Source organism: Elaeis guineensis, chromosome 4 (assembly GCF_000442705.2).
Source record: "Elaeis guineensis isolate ETL-2024a chromosome 4, EG11, whole genome shotgun sequence".
Classification (NCBI taxonomy): Eukaryota; Viridiplantae; Streptophyta; class Magnoliopsida; order Arecales; family Arecaceae; genus Elaeis; species Elaeis guineensis.
Window position 1 is genome coordinate 73,000,169 of NC_025996.2, and position 16,996 is coordinate 73,017,164.

Genomic DNA, 16,996 nt, shown 5'->3' on the forward strand with positions numbered 1-16,996 from the left:
AAGTCTTTTATTAATCTTGCTTTTGATATTTTTCTTTAATTTCTCTCAATTCACTCATTTTATTTTTAAATCTTTTATTAATCTTATTTTTGATATTTTTCTTTAATTTCTCCCCCTTTTTGACATCATCAAACATTGTTAACTCTCCCTCTTTTTTGAATACATTTTCTCTTTTTTTTTTGTTTCTTCAAACTTCTTGTGCTAATCATTAATTTTACTGTCATTAATGTTTACTCCCCCTGAATACAGCAATCATAAAATAAAATATGCCATTGAGTACTATAGATTAAAAGTCAAAGAGTAGATATATAATCAAAAAGAGATTGATACCAAGATTGTTTCAATACATATTCCATAATATAAAAGTCAACCAGTTAATATCATTACATGGCCCAAAAGATAGATCCTAGAAAGAACAACAGACAAGGCTAGCTACAAGGATCTAGTAGAGCTCATGACTAGATGGATCAGAATCAGATGTATCAGAGATGGGGTGGGGAGATGATGGATCATGACCAAGGACTCGTCCTCTACCCCGTCTGCCTCTGCCATGAGTGGAGGTGCTGGCACGAGTAGGTGGGCGAGATGATCCTGAAGGCTAAGAAGCCATAGACTGGACTGCAAGAGAGAGCCTGATGGTATCAAGAAGGTTCAGAGCTCTCGAAATAGACTGAAGCAGTGCAGTGAACTGTGTAGAAGCATGCTCACTAGAGCCTCTGATCTCTCTCCTCAAGAAATCAAATCCACCCTCCAATACACCTCTAAGTCTGCCAGCCTCCGCAGTTAGGTCTGTGACCTCAATAGTGCACTCCTGTGGCTGTGGATGGGCCAGAGCTAACACTTGCCCCTGCAAGTCAAGTACTCTCCCAGTCAGTCTCAAAATGTAATCCTCGAGCTGCTGAATCCGAACAGACTGATCTGAGATCATCTGAAATACAGTGGAGATATGGGGGATCAAGGTCTGATCAGATGCATCTAATGATGTGGATCCCGGTGCAAAAGCTGAAGTGCTCCACTGACGAGAAAGCAAGGAAGCCACACGCTGAGAAATCAGCTCAATCTGATCATCAGTCAATCTGAACTCTGAGGTAGGTGCTCTGCTGTCTGGCTGCTGAACTGGTGTGTGCCTCCTAGTGGACTCTGAAGGGCCAGTCTCTGGATCTGAAATAAACTGGATGTCTGAAGATGCTGCCCTGAAGTCATGGAGAGGTGATGAGGGACCTTCTTCCTCAGCTCTGTCCTCAACTCTATCCTCAGCTCTTTCTTCTGTACCTTTGATCCAACCACCATCAATCCTAGTGAATCCCATGCGGTGGAGAGTGTGTTGGTTGATGGTGTCAAAGTGAGAAAGCCTAGCAGATGCCTCCCCCTCAAAACTAACTCCAAACCTCCTGAATACCAGTGTGAGGGCCATACCAAAAGGCAGATGTGCCTTGGATCTATTCAGTGTTTCTCTCATGGCCTCAATCATTAAAGCAGGGAGGTTTAAGGGGGTTTGGGTGATCACATGAAACATTATATATATATCTCGATCAGAAAGGAGGTCATGTCTGTCACTTCTCGGAAAGAAAAGCTTTGTTACTAATTGATGTAGAATTCTCATTTCAATTGACAAGATCTTGGCTTCTAATTTATTTAGACTTCCCGAGTAAGTTCCTCCTAAAATCATATTGATCCCTTCTTCCTTCACTGGGAGTTCCATGTTAGAATATCCCTCACAGGGCAAATGTAGAATCTCTCCCAAAATAATAGGATCTAAGCAGATATCAATTCTTTTAACAGTAGAAGTTACTGTTCCATTGCCATAGTGCAGATTCAGATAAAACTCTCTAACCAAATCTACATATGTAACTTCTTTGAGAGAACAGTAAAATCCCCAACCTTGGTTTTTGATCTTTGAACCAAAGGAGAAACCTTCTTTTTCAAAGAATCTGAAGTCCACATTCTTGCCGGTTTCTACCTTTCTGTCAGAGAGTAGGATTTTGCTAGGGCTAAGAGGAGACTGAGAGGAATCTGGTGCAGATGCTGAAGTAGGAATGGGAGCAGAGGAGGTCTGAGAAGCTTGCCTTTTCCTGCGCACGCCTTCTTCCAGCTCACGGACTGATTTTCTTCTTTGAGGGAGTTTCATTTTTGGGGCCATTCTCACCACAAGAGCAAGCAAGGAGACTCGGAAGATCAAATGGGTGAGGAGAAGAAGGGTTATTAGAGGATGGAAAGAGATTTTTGGCGAAGAGAAATCTCGATTTTGAGAAGAACGATGGAAGCTAGGGCACGCTCCAACCGCTTCAATCAAGGGAGAAAAATGCGAAAAGCTCCTTTCCCAAGGGGCGATTTGAGGTGGAGAGGTGATGGGAGAAGGATCTTGGGCTAAAACTTTGGATTTGGAGAGAACGAAGATGAGGACGACGAGTTTTGGAGGGAGGAAGACGAAGAAGGAGGGGTCGGCTCATGAACGGGCTTTAAGTTAAAAAAAAATGAACCCGTGGGATGTTGGCCAAAAATTTCAAGTATGCCATTGGGTCGACCCTAGGGGGTCGACTCATGATTCACAAAATTTCAGGAAAAATATGAATAAATTCCAAAAAAATTCAAAATTTTGAGAGAAGAATTTTTGCTCAATGACAAGTTGTGAGAGATATAATCTTGAGCGTTTAGGTCCAAGAGAGATGATGAAAATTGAGCTCAAAGAAATTTTGATATCGATTCCTTGGAATTGGAGAAATATTTAGGCAAATGGATCAAGAATTCCTATATTTCTCCTAATTTCACAGAATCTATCCTCACTTAGGGCCTTTGTAAAGATATCGGCTAATTGATTTTCAGTGCAAACATAGTCAAGAATTATATCTTTGTTTTGAACATGTTCTCTTATAAAATGATGTCTTATTTCAATATGTTTAGACCTTGAATGTTGAATTAGATTTTTAGTAAGATTTATGGCACTAGTGTTATCACATCTTATGGGTGTTTCATTAAGTTTGATACCAAAGTCTTCGAGTTGTTGCTTAATCCATAAGATTTGAGTACAACAACTTTCGGCTGTAATGTATTCGACCTCAGCCGTAGACAGTGCTACCGAATTTTATTTCTTGCTAAACCAGGAGATTAGGTTAACTCCAAGAAATTAGCAAGTTTCACTAGTGCTTTTTCTGTCTAATCTACATCCAGCAAAATCAGCATCTGAATATCCTAATAAATCAATTAGTGAGTTCTTAGAGTACCATAATCCTAGAGTTTGAGTACCATTTAAATATCTAAGGATTCTTTTAACAGCATTCAAGTGAGACTCTTTAGGATTAGATTGAAATCTAGCACACAGACAAACACTAAACATGATATCAGGCCTATTTGCAGTTAAATATAATAGAGAGCCAATCATACCTCTATAATATTTTAAGTCTACACATTTACCTTCTTCATCTTTGTCAAGCTTACATGAGAGGCTCATGGGTGTGCCAATTGCTTTGGAGTTCTCCATTCCAAATCTTTTGAGTAATTCCTTGGTGTACTTGCTTTGGATGATGGAGATTTCTTCCTTTGTTTGTTTGATTTAGAATCTGAGAAAAATGTAAGTTCTCCCATCATGCTCATCTCGAACTCCCCCTGCATGAGCTTAGCAAAGTCTTGACAAAGAGATTCATTAGTAGACCCAAAAATAATGTCATCAACATATATTTGTATAATTAACATATCATTTTGATTTCTTTTAATGAAGAGGGTTGTATCTACATTACCTCTTGAAAAATTATTATTTAGTAAAAATTTGCTTAGCCTATCATACCAAGCCCTAGGTGCTTGTTTTAAACCATATAGAGCTTTATTTAATTTAAAAACATGATTAGGAAAAGCATGATTTTCAAAATCTGGGGATTGTTCTACATAGACTTCTTCAGCAATATATCCATTCAAAAATACACTTTTGACATCTATTTGAAATAATTTAAATTTCATAAAGCAAGCATATGCAAGTAGAAGTCTAATGACCTCTAATCTAGCAACAGGTGCAAAGGTCTCATCAAAATCAATTCCTTCTTCTTGATTATAACCTTTAGCAACCAATCTTGCTTTATTTCTTATTATATTTTCATGTTCATCTAATTTATTCCTAAAGACCCACTTTGTGTCAATTATTGAATAATTTTTAGATCTTGATACTAAAGTCCATACATTATTTCTTTCAAATTGATTAAGTTTCTCTTGCATTGCATTAATCCAATTATAATCATTTTCAGCTTCTTCAATAGTTTTTGGTTCGAGATGAGAGATAAAAGCATAATGATTAAATACATCTTTAAGTGAAGAACGAGTTTTTACCCCATGCATAGGATCACCAATAATTAACTCCTTAGGGTGATTGTGAACATACCTCCATTCTTTAGGTAGGTCATTTGTACCTTGAGGTTGTTCTTGATGTTCTTCACCTCCCTCATCCTGTTTGTCTTCATGTTCCTCGTCATCTTGAATTGTTGAATCTTTCAGAGTGATCTCCTTCATTCTTCTATAAGAGGATCTGCATCATCAACACATTCATTCTTCCTTGAAGGAAGATCGTTAGATTCATCAAAGACAACATGTATGGACTCCTCTACTACTAAAGTTCTTTTGTTAAAAACTCTAAAAGCTTTACTAGTGGAGGAGTAACCAAGAAAGATTGCTTCATCTATTTTGCATCAAATTTTTTAAGTCTTTCTTTACCATTATTTAACACAAAACATCGGCAACCAAAAACATGAAAATAAGCAATATTAGGTTTTCTTTCTTTCCAAAGCTCATAGGGGTTTTCTTTAAAATTTGTCTAATCAAAGTACGATTTAAAATGTAACATGCCGTGTTAATTGCTTCCGCCCAAAAATATCTTGGAAGGTTGCTTTCACATAGCATGGTACGGGCCATTTCTTCTAAGGTTCTATTTTTCCTTTCTACTACCCATTTTGTTGGGGTGTCCTAGGAGCAGAGAAGTTATGGCCAATTCCTTTTTCATCATAAAAGTTTTCAAAGTCTTGATTTTCAAATTCAGTTCCATGATCACTTCGAATATTTTGAATTGAAAATCCTTTCTCATTAGTGACTTTTCAGTAAAATTTAGTGAAAACATGAAAAGTTTCATCTTTGTGTGCCAAAAAGAAAATCCAAGTAAAACGAGAGTAATCATCTATAATTACAAAATCATATCATTTTCCTCCTAGATTAGTGGTTCTAGTAGGTCCAAATAAGTCCATATGCAAAAGCTCTAAAGGTCTAGAGGTTGAAACAACATTTTTGGATTTAAATGAAACTCTTGTTTGTTTACCTAATTGGCATGCATCACAAATTCTATCTTTTCAAAATTTAATTTTGGCAAACCAAGAACTAATTCTTTCTTAATTAATTTTGAAAGAGAATGCATGCTAATGTGTGCAAGTCTGTGATGCCAAAGCCAACTAGTCTTATTAATTTTAGCATTCAAGGATACTAGGCATTGCATGTTTATTTTGGCTAGATCATTTAAATCTACCATATAAACATTACCATGTCTATGTCCAATAAATTTAATGCCATCATTAATAGGACTAGTTACAATGCAAACAGATGATTCAAAAATAACTTTATATCCTTTATCACAAAATTAACTAATACTTAGTAAATTATGCTTTAAACCATCTACTAATAAAATATTTTCAATATATTTGGAGGGAGTGATATCAATGTTACCTATACCGATGATCTTTCCTTTGCCATTGTCTCCAAAGGTGACAATCCCTCCATTCTTAGCATCAAGAGTGATGAATTGGGATTCATCATCAGTCATGTGTCTCGAGCATCCACTGTCAAGATACTATTTTCTGTTTTCTCCTTGGGATGCTAGACACACCTGCAAGCAAAAGTTAAGTTTTTATTTTAGGTACCCAAGCTTTCTTGGGTCCTTTTTGGTTAGTTATAATGGTTCCTTTTGGAACCCATATTTTCTTTATATTTGAATTTGCAGACTTGTTAGAGAAGCAAGTGTATGACTTATGTCCTACTCTACCACATTTGAAGCAAGTAATATTAGAAGACTTGTTACTTAAAGAGTTTACATAAATATTTTTCAGATATTTTTGTTTCTTCAAGGGGTTATAGCCAAGTCCAGCCTTATCATATACGGCCTTTTGATTTTCAAGAATCATATTAAGTTTATTTGAACTCAAGGTGAATTTTTCAACTAATGGTTTTAACTTGGCAATTTCATTTTTTAAACTTTGATTTTCTTGAAGCAGGATGGATTTTTCAATTAAAATATTTTCATTTTGTTTCAATAAAGATTGATTTTTTAATTTTAGATCTTTGTTCTTCATCCCTAGTTTTTTTAATTCATCAACTAAATCATAAAAAGCTTCATGTAATTCTTCAAATGTAAAGTCACTAGGAGTTTCGGATCTTACCTCATTTTCGTGTGCCATAAGGCACAGGTTAGCTTGTTCAGTCGAGTTTTCCTCTTCGGAGCTTGAGTCATCACTCGCACTCCAAGTGGCCATCATGGCCTTCTTCTTGTACTTCTTGGGACCCTTCTTCAGTTGTGGGCATTCGAATTTGAAGTGTCCCGGCTTCTTGCACTCGTAGCAGATAAGGGGTTGGTCTTTCTCCTTTTCTTTGCTCTGTTCCCCTTTTGTGAATGGCCTCTTCCTCATCCCTTGTTTCCTTTTTCTCAAAAATTTCTTGAATCTTCGGGTAATGAGTATCATTTCTTCATCCTGTTCTTCATCTTCAGTGTCATCAGTTTCTTCATCTGGTGGAGCTGTGGATTTGAGGATAATTATTCTTTTCTTTTTGACTTCTTCCTCTTGATGTTGCTTCATGCTTAGCTCATGAGTCATCAATGATCCAAGAAGCTCTTCCAAGGGTAGAATGTTCAAGTCCTTGACTTCTTGGATGGCGGTCACTTTGGCTTCCCAAGTTCTTGGTAAGGATCTGAGAATCTTTCTTACAAACTCACTATTAGTATAGGACTTACCAAGACTCTTTAAACCATTTATAATATCAGTAAAGCGAGTAAATATTTCAGTTATAGACTCATCATACTCCATTTTAAACAATTCATATTTATGCACAAGCATGTTGATTTTAGACTCCTTTACTTGATTGGTTCCTTCATGGGTTACTTCTAACCTATCCCATATTTCTTTAGTAGATGAGCAAGTAGAAATGCGATTAAATTCGTTAGCATCAAGAGCACAATAAAGAACATTCATTGCTTTAGCATTTAATTGGGCCATTTTCTTATCAACCTCATCCCATTCTTTCTCGGGTTTGGTTGATCCACACCATCTATAATTTTAATGGGTGTGTGAGGACCGTTCACTATGATACTCCACATATCATAGTCGAGTGCTTGAATGAATATTTTCATCCGAGCTTTCCAATAGGTGTAATTAGACCCATTGAAAAGTGAAGGTCGGTTGGTGGATTGCCCCTCGGCTAGAGAAGTGCCGACTTGAGTTGCCATAGATCTTTGGCTCTTTGATTGTTTAGATCAAAGTAGGACTAGAGCACCGGGCTCTGATACCACTTGTTGCCCAGCTATGCAACCCAAGAGGGGGGTGAATTGGGTTTCTAAAAATTTTAAGCTTAACTTATGACTTATGAGAAATATTTGACAAAGCTAAATAAATATGGAGAGTAAAATTAATTCAAGACTAATGGCTAAGAGCAAGAATGCAAGAGAATAATGAAGAGTTAAAGAAGAGCAATTAGACACGCCACAAACAAAAGGATTTATAGTGGTTCGGTGCCAACCTTGCACCTACATCCACTCCCCAAGCTCCTACTTGGGAATTTCAATCTACTAATCTTGTATTCAACCCGAATACAAATGTCAGAAACTCCGACTCTAGCTATCCCAAGCTAGACCACTTATTTTTCGGGTACAAGCCAACCCAATACACTTCGATTCTAGGTTCGGATCAACCTTCTCTTATTTTGGAACCCTTCCAAAACAAAAACAATCACTCAAACTGAGTATAACAATCAATAGCACAAATAAGTACAAAGAAAGCTCTTTTAATGAGCGAATATGACTTTAAATACACTTTACTCAAAGAGAAGAAGACCCTTTTGGATTTTCTCAAGGTGGTTGGAGACTTGAATGTGCACTTGAGGAGTTGGTGAGCTTGGATTAAAGGCTTCTTGAATGCTTTGAGTGAGCTCTTGCTTAGGGCTGAAAAGTTTGCTTGAAATCTTTTTTTCAAAATCTCTCTTCTTGAATAATCCTTCTTGATTCCCACCATTTTGTCCCTTTTACAGCTTTAAGAAATAGTGGAAATCATTCTAGGCTGAAAAAGAGCCGTTAGACCACATTAAATGAGCATTAAAAGTATTTAAAATGGGTTAAAAACTAGTCATTGCAGAAAAATCCCATCACAGGGGTCGACTCATGAGTCGACTCATGCCTGGGGGTCGACTTATGGGTCGACCTCTGTGGAAAAACATCAGAGAATCGAACGGGATGCAAGGTTCTGTAAAACTGGCTTAAAACCCGCAGAGGTCGACTCATGCCTTGGGGGTCGACTCATGGGTCGACTCACAGGGTGTCCCAAGTCTGTGCCGGCCAGAAATTTCAGCGTGCCAGTCATCTCATGTGCCATGAGTGACTCATGGGTCGACTCATGATTTTCAATCATGCATATCTTTCAAAATACAAGTCCAAAATCAATAAAATTTTTACCAGTGGATCATAAATCTTTTGTTCTATCATTTGATACTTTCAAATCAGGATTTTGGTAAAATTATAATTTTGTCCCTGAAGAGCAATAAATCTTTTTCAAGTGAGAAACATTAGTACCCCTTCAACTGCTTTGTAATCATCAAAATCAATCTAAGGAGCAACATTTAGATGTATCTTTCTAACGATGGTCAAGTTGGTCGAGCTATACTCGGGTCTAGTCCTTTGTTTATCAGATACACTAAATTTTGACATGTTAATGATTGAATCTAATCAGAACTTTTAGTGGAGGTGCCACATGCCTGTTGAAGAGGTGCCTGGGGCAGAATTAACTGCTAGAAATTATTTGATGAAATAATTGGTTAAGAACCTATCCATGAGTGCACACAGATTGGCCGAGCCACACTCGAGCCCATGTGCAGCCTATGAGGATTTTAGTACCCACTAAAAAATTAGTGTAATTCTTCAAATTGGAGGTAGAGGCTATCAATTTGAATAAAATAGTGGAAGAACCTTTAGACTAAAATCCATATCTTTAGGCTTAATCAATTCATATACTAATTAGGTTTTTATTTTTTTTTTACAATTATGGCCACCACTTTGTCGCTCCGATCATTATTAGATAGTAATAAATTAATGAGACCTAATTTTGATGGTTGATATCGAAAACCAAAAATCATCTTGGAGCACGAACAGATCTTGTACATGCTGACAGATCCGACACTTGAGGAGTCAGCTTCGAATGCTCGTACTACGATCCGAGATACTTACCAGAAGTAACTCAACGACTGAATCACGGTGTGTTGCATAATATTGGTAGCTATGAATAATGAGTTTAGCCACAGATTTGAGAATGCTCAGCCACAGGACATGCTTCAAATGTTGAACGAGTCCTTTGACATGTCCGACGATGTTGAGAGGTACAAGATGAGTTGTGCTATCTTCAACACTCGAATGAGAGAAAGAGCTTCAGTCATCGATCATGTACTGCACATGATCAAGTTGATTGAGCGCCTAAGCAAGCTCGGCTTCTCCCTACATGAGTAGCTAGAGAAGGATGTAATTTTGAACTCTGCCAAAATCCTACCTCCCTTTTCTTACTCATTATAGAATGACAAAGCCTACAGTCAACTACAACAGTTTGCTGGGGTTGCTGTAAAACTTTGAGAAGAATCACTAATTTTATAAAGAGTCGGTGAATATAGTGGGAGGATCTTCTTCTGGGCATCGACCCTTTAAGAAAGGAAAGAAGAACAAGAAGAATAAAAAGAAAGTGCAAAGTGCTAGGATGTCTAAGCCTAGTTAGATCAAGAAATTCAAGTCTAATCAGAGTCAGATGCAGTACTTTTACTGTAAAAAGTAGGGACACTGGAAGAGGAATTATCCTCAGTACATTATCTCCCTGGATCCAAACAGGCTGAAAAAGAAGCAAGCTATTTCTGGATAAGGTAATTATATGATAACACCTTGTAATTTCTCTATTTATGATTCTACTACCTGGGTATTAGATATTGAAAGCCCTTTTAACATATGTAATTAGTTGCAAGGTCTATAGGTTAGTAAGAGATTTGAAGAAGATGAAAGTTTTCTTAATATTGGGGATGGAAGACCGATTCTAGTTCTAGCATTAGGGATTGTTAAACTTGTATTCAAGTCTAATATAATTATTCTCAGTGAATGTCACTTTTATCTTTTATTTTTATTAAATATTATTTTTGTAGGTCTTTTAGCCATGAACAAACTTCCTCTTTTCTTTCTTGGTTGTTAGCCCATTGATTCTGACCGACGAACCATCAGATTTTGTCAATAAAGGGACTCGATTAGATCTTCTATTATTTTTTTGAACACCCATCCGCGTTGCCCGGCCTGCATCCCCGACCACCGCCATCATGGGGGAGAAGCTTCCTTGTTTCAAGATAAAAGGGGAACGATAGGTCCCCTATTCCACCAAGAGAGAAAAGAGAAAGAAGAAAGAAAAAGAAAGAAATGAAGAAAAAAAAAAGAAGAGAGAGAGTTTCTCTCTCTTCCCTCTCTTCCTTCTTCAAGCTTGCATCCTCAATTTCTCTCTCTAAAAAATTTTACTTTCTCTCTAGAAAGATTCAATTTCCCCCTAGTTTCTCTCTCTATAATATTTTTTTTCTCTACAATTTTTTTTCTATGAGGTTTTCTCTCTTTAAGATCAATCCAGTGAGGGGCTTTTTTTCAATGATTTTGATCAAGCATAGTGAAAGATTTTGATTCGCGGCCTCGGACAGCGTGTCGACATCCATCTTAGTCAAATTTGAATACCATCAAATTTAATCTATTTGATCTCTATGGAGCCAAATTGTATCTTAATCTGATCTTGATAAATAAAATTATTTGATCAAAATAACCTCTGATCATGGAGCACCGTATCAGCCTCACCATGGCTCTTGTCGAATACTATTGATTTGATTATCCTTGATCTCTATTGAACTATCTATATCTTAGTATAATCTTTGATTAGATAAAGTTAGATATCCGACTGACCCAAACTATTAGAAATAACCACCTGTGAATCGTATCTTTCCTAATTATCCTTATTCTTTTTGATTATTGAACTAAATTCTGTATAGAAGCATCGTCATCTCGATAAGAAAATGTCTATCAATGGGATTATCCTATGATGTGATCTATGAATTGATAATTTTGAAAAAAAATTAAGAATTATATGGATTTATTAGAGTACATGTGAGATAAGTAATACTATACTTCTAAATTCATCAATAAATTATAAAATATTTTCTGTAATGGATTATTCATGATTTATGAATCTGATGCATATATTTTGAATTACTTAATATATATTTTTTTAAAATATTAAATAATTTATGATTGAATGTATTGAATTTGATATTATTCGTACTGATTAATTTTGATGTCATATGGCTTTGTGAATTATTTGATTTAGAATGTGAAATATGTTTTTGAAAAAAATATATTGATTTGACATGAATTTTAACTCACAGCATGTCTATATATCGAATTCCGTCAGTGGAGGTTGTGTATTGGTACTTTAATTTAGTTCATGACTATCAAGATGAATATAATTTTTTAAAAAAAAATAATTAATAAATAAAAATAAATTTATATGGATCTTATTTTAATTAGTACAATATATTTTGAATTGATATACCATGCATATTTATTTTTAGTATATTATTATTACTAAATTTATCTAGCTAAAGTATACATTGCTTACTAGGCTGTCTATCTCATTATTTTATATTTTACTATTTTAACATATTCAAAGAACCAGCTTAATTTGAGATTCTATATCGAAGAGCGAATTAGAAATAGAATTTGATATCTTTATTTTAAATCAAGATTTATTAACGATGATAGAAAATTATAAAATTTTATTTGGTAAGATATTTGATTTAGTTACTTAAATTAAAATTAAGTATTAATTATTTAAATTTTATTTTATTATTATTTTATAATATTATGATCAGATATCTTGTATGCTTGTGAGAAGAGTTCTTCATAAGTATATGGCAGTTGCCATGACCTTTGACTTGCAATCTCGGGTCGGAGGTGTGATATTGAAAACCTTCAAAAGATAACGTGTAAATTAGAGATGTGGAAAAGATAAAAAATTGAAACTAAAAATGGAAAGGAAAAGATCATACCAAGTAGTTGAATGAATCATGTCTATTATTCTCTCTAGAATTATTTTTTTTTCTATGAAATTTTCTCTCTCTAACATCAATCTAGTAAAAGATTTTCTTTCAATGATTTTAATTAAGCTTAGTGAAAGATTTTGATCCGCGATCATTAGACAGTATGTTGGTACCCATCTTGATCAGATATGAATACTATCAGATTTGATCTATTTAATCTCTGTGGAACTAATTGTATCATAATCTAATCTTAATAAATAAAATTATTTGATCAAACTGATTTCTGATCATGGAGCATCGTATCAGTGTCCACCTGGCTCTTATCGAATACTACTGATTTGATTATCTTTGATCTCTGTCGAACTAACTATATCTTAGTATGATCTTTAATCAGATGAAGTTAGATAATCGATCGATCTAGACCGTTAGATATAACCACCTGTGAATTGTGTCTTTTCTAATTATCCTTATTCTTTCTAATTATTGGACTAAATTCTATATAGGAGTATCATCATCTTGACAAGAAGATGTCTACCAATAGGATACTACGATGTGATCTGTGAATTGAAAATTTTGAAAAAAAATTATGAAATTATGTGGATTTATTGGAATACATATGAGATAAATAATGCTGTACTTCTAGATTTATTAGCAAATGATAGAATATTTTCTACATTGGATTAGTCATGATTTATGAATCTGATGCATGTATTTTGAATTACTTAATATATCCTTTTTTTAAAATATTAAATAATTTATGAATTTGATATAAATCGTACCTATTGATTTCAATGTCATATGGCTTTATAAATTATTCGATTTAGAATGTGAAATATATTTTTGAGGAAAGTGTATTGATTTGATATGAATTTCGACTCACAACCTGATTATGTATCAAATCTCACCAATGGAGATTATATGTTGGTACTTTAATTCAGTTCATAGCTATCAAGATGAATATGATTTTTGAAAGAAATTGATTTATAAATAAAAATAAATTTATGTGGATCTTATTTTGATTAGTATAAGATATTTTGAATTGATGTATTTTATATATTTATTTTTAGTATATTATTATTACTAAATTTATTTAGCTAAAGTGTGTATTACTTACTGAACTGTCTAGCTCATTATTCTATATTTTACTCTTTTTACAGATTCAGAGGACTAGCTTGATTTGGGATTCTATATTGAAGAGCCAGTTAGAAGCAGAATTTGATATCTTTATTTTGAATTAAGATTTATTGATAATGATGAGAAATTATAAAATTTTATTTTGTAAGATATTTGATTTAGTTACTTATATTAAAATTGAATATTAATTATTTAAATTTTGTTCCACTGTTGTTTTATGATATCATAATCTGATGGTTTATATGCTTGTGAGGAAAGTTCTTCATGAATATACAGCGGTTGCTATGACTTCTGACTTGTAATCTCGGGTCGGGGGTGTGATACTAAAATACTTCAAAAGATAACGTGAAAATAAGAGATATGAAAAAGATAAAAAATTGAAACTAAAAATGGAAAGGAAAAGATCATAACAAGTAGTTGAATGAATCATGTCTATTATCCTCAAGTTATTAAAAGACAGAAACAACTATTTATGGGCAAGAATATTAGTATATTGCTTGATCCTTTACATCTGAATCATCAAATGTGGGTAATAAGTATGTGTTCAGATATACGAAAAAAATAGTAAAAGATATTTTAATTGGTATAACATCTAAATTTAACAGAATAATTTTAGTACTCTCCAAGTTGAGCATGATTATACTCGTCAGCAATCATGTCCTCAACCAGTCTATTAACTGCCTTATATTATAGTCAAGCATTATTGGACCTCAAATTGCCGATGTTATCAAGATGTTCTTTTGATTACTCTGAGCTGATACATTATACATTCCATGCCTCCGTTTGACTATTTTCTCATAATTAAATATTAATAGGTAAATATGCTTTGTCCACACAAGAAAGTCCATTTTATGAATTCCACATGTTGTATACACTATTTCTTTATTAGATACATAGATGTACTGTGGATGACAACCTATCGGTTTCTAAATAAGCAAGTACTTTAACGTTCCAATGTAGCAAACCACAATTTGGCTTAGAAAATTTCAAGCACACAATGTTATTCATTTGACCAGTTAATATGTGCATCAAACTTCTAAATTCCTATAATTTACTCTTGCTTCTTAATTTTTTTTCCAATTAGTTCCTAGATGCATTGTACAATTTCAAATAGTAATAAAAACTTATATGTTTTTCACATTTATTCAATTCCTCTCTAAAATTCCTGTGTTTTTTTTTTTTTTTTTTTTGATGCAATTCCTCTCTAAAATTCCTCCTTTGTAATTTTTAAAAATGATACTTTTATCGATATGCTCAATATAAAAGATAAATTATAAAAATATCCTCTCAACTTTACTCTAATTTTACTTATATACTCTTGTCTATAAAAAATATCAAAATAATCTTTTAAATTTTCATGATATTCCAAAATGATCCTACTATTCACTTACCAACAAATAATATTAGTTTTCTATTTTAATGGATAAAAATGCTCTTACCATATAAGAATAACTGATGAGAAAAGGATAAAGATGGAGGGAGCCTCTATGGTGGCGGAGAGTGAGATCACAGAGGTTGGCATAGAGAGAGAGGGCGGCATCAAATGCCTCATAGATGGAATTGGAGGACGAGGAGAAGAGATTAGGAGAAATGGGAGGGAAAAGGGATCATCAGTGAGGAAGAAACGAAGGTGGAGAGAGAAAACTTATAGGTGCACTTAAAGGAAGAGAAAGATGAGGAGGAGAAGTAAGGAGGAAGGAAAGGAGAAAGAGATGCTACCGACAAGGAAGGGTAGAGATAGAGGGAGCCGCCGTGGAAGAGACATTGGTGGGTTTGAAGGAAAAGGAGGAGACGTAGGTAAAGAGAAAAGAGAGAAAACATCATAGATGGGCTTGGAAGGGGAGAATGAGAGAAAGAAATGGATGAGAAGAAAAAAAATCGCCAGTGAGGAAAGAGTAGAGGTAAAAAGATCCACCATGGAGAGAAACAGCTCATGGGTAGACTTAAAGAAGGAGAAGTGGGAGAGAAGAAAAGAGATGGAGGGAAATGAGAGGTTGCCAGCGAGATGATTGAAGGTGGAGGAAGAGGGCTCATAGACGAACTTGGAGGAGTAGGAGGAGAAGTTAATGAGAAAAAAGAGAAGGGACGAGAGGTCATCAGTGAAAAATAAATAGAGATAGAGGGAGCCACCATTGAGAGAGAAGGCACATGAGTGGGCTTGGAAGAAGAGAACGATGGAGAGAAGAAATAGATGATGAGAAAGAGAAGAATGAGAAAGGAGGATGTCGATGCTAGAGATCGAAAAGAGAGCAATCAGAAATGAAAGAAATAAAATAAGATTAATTTAATCATTTTATAAAATAATAATATCATATGCTGTTCACATGATATTATTTCATTAACGAAGATGAATGATAGAATAATTTTCGAACATCTTGAAAATTTAAAATTAATTTGATATTTTTTAAAATTGAAAGATTGTAAGTGAAATTAGAATAAAATTAAGAAGATATTTTTATAATTTATTCTAATATAAAATAATATCAATTAAGGTACTCTATGAAAAAATGATAAATATAACATTTTTAAAGTACATGTTAGAGATGACATGACAGCAAGCATCATGGTTGTATCTAAGGTTTTGGAGTCTTCAACGATGTTATCTCTTTTGTTAATCCCTTTGAAGCATTTCCCCAACCAAAAGGTCTTTGGTTCGCACTGCAGACCAGCAGAGATGCTTATAGGTAAGGATATCATCCCTCCTAACATCATTGTTCATGCCACACAACTTTGCAACAATTTAAGAAATTGTAACCATGTACTCCCGTTCCTCAACATTAAGACATGTCTTCTGAAAATCAGGAAACTAGCTTAAATTGAAGAAATTGTACCCGTGTACTTGAGTTGTGCAACAATTTAAGAAATTGAAGACCAGCCAAATTCATCAGTGACTTGTCCTAGTCACCTACCTCGATGTAGAGACAAATGGCTTCAATTTGCAGAGCATTAGTAGGGTGATTCTGGTACTTGGGGTGCATGTAGGCCACCCGCCTTCCCACTGCATTGATGATTCATGTCTGGAGCTCTGGTTGCTAAGACATTCACAACCCTGGAAAAGTATGCCCATGCAAGTTTACTCACCGACGAACCACCACCAGATTGGCCATGCAACACTAGATGGCCCTCATGCATAGCAGAGCCACGTACCACCACATCAGCGTGTAGCTTTACATGCATCACAGAAGCAGACATGAATGTTGGTCTGATAAACACCGACACAATTCAATGGCCCATTGGAATTGGTCATGTAGCTCATACAAAGGTTGCCCCAAAGAAATGCTTGAATTCAGCAATGACACCTACTACGGCCTCCATGCTTGGAGCTAAGAGGTGGTACGAACATCACAAATATGCAACACTTGATAATTATAGTGATTTGATCATCTCACTAGGAAACAACAGTAAAAAATATCTTTACTAACCATGAAAATGCTAGCAGAGGCGCAATATAAGCAAATTAGATAAAAGTTTTAGTCTGTCAATGAAAATGAAACAGAATCCAGAGATTCCTTCAAAGTTTTTCATCTGATTACGTAAAAAG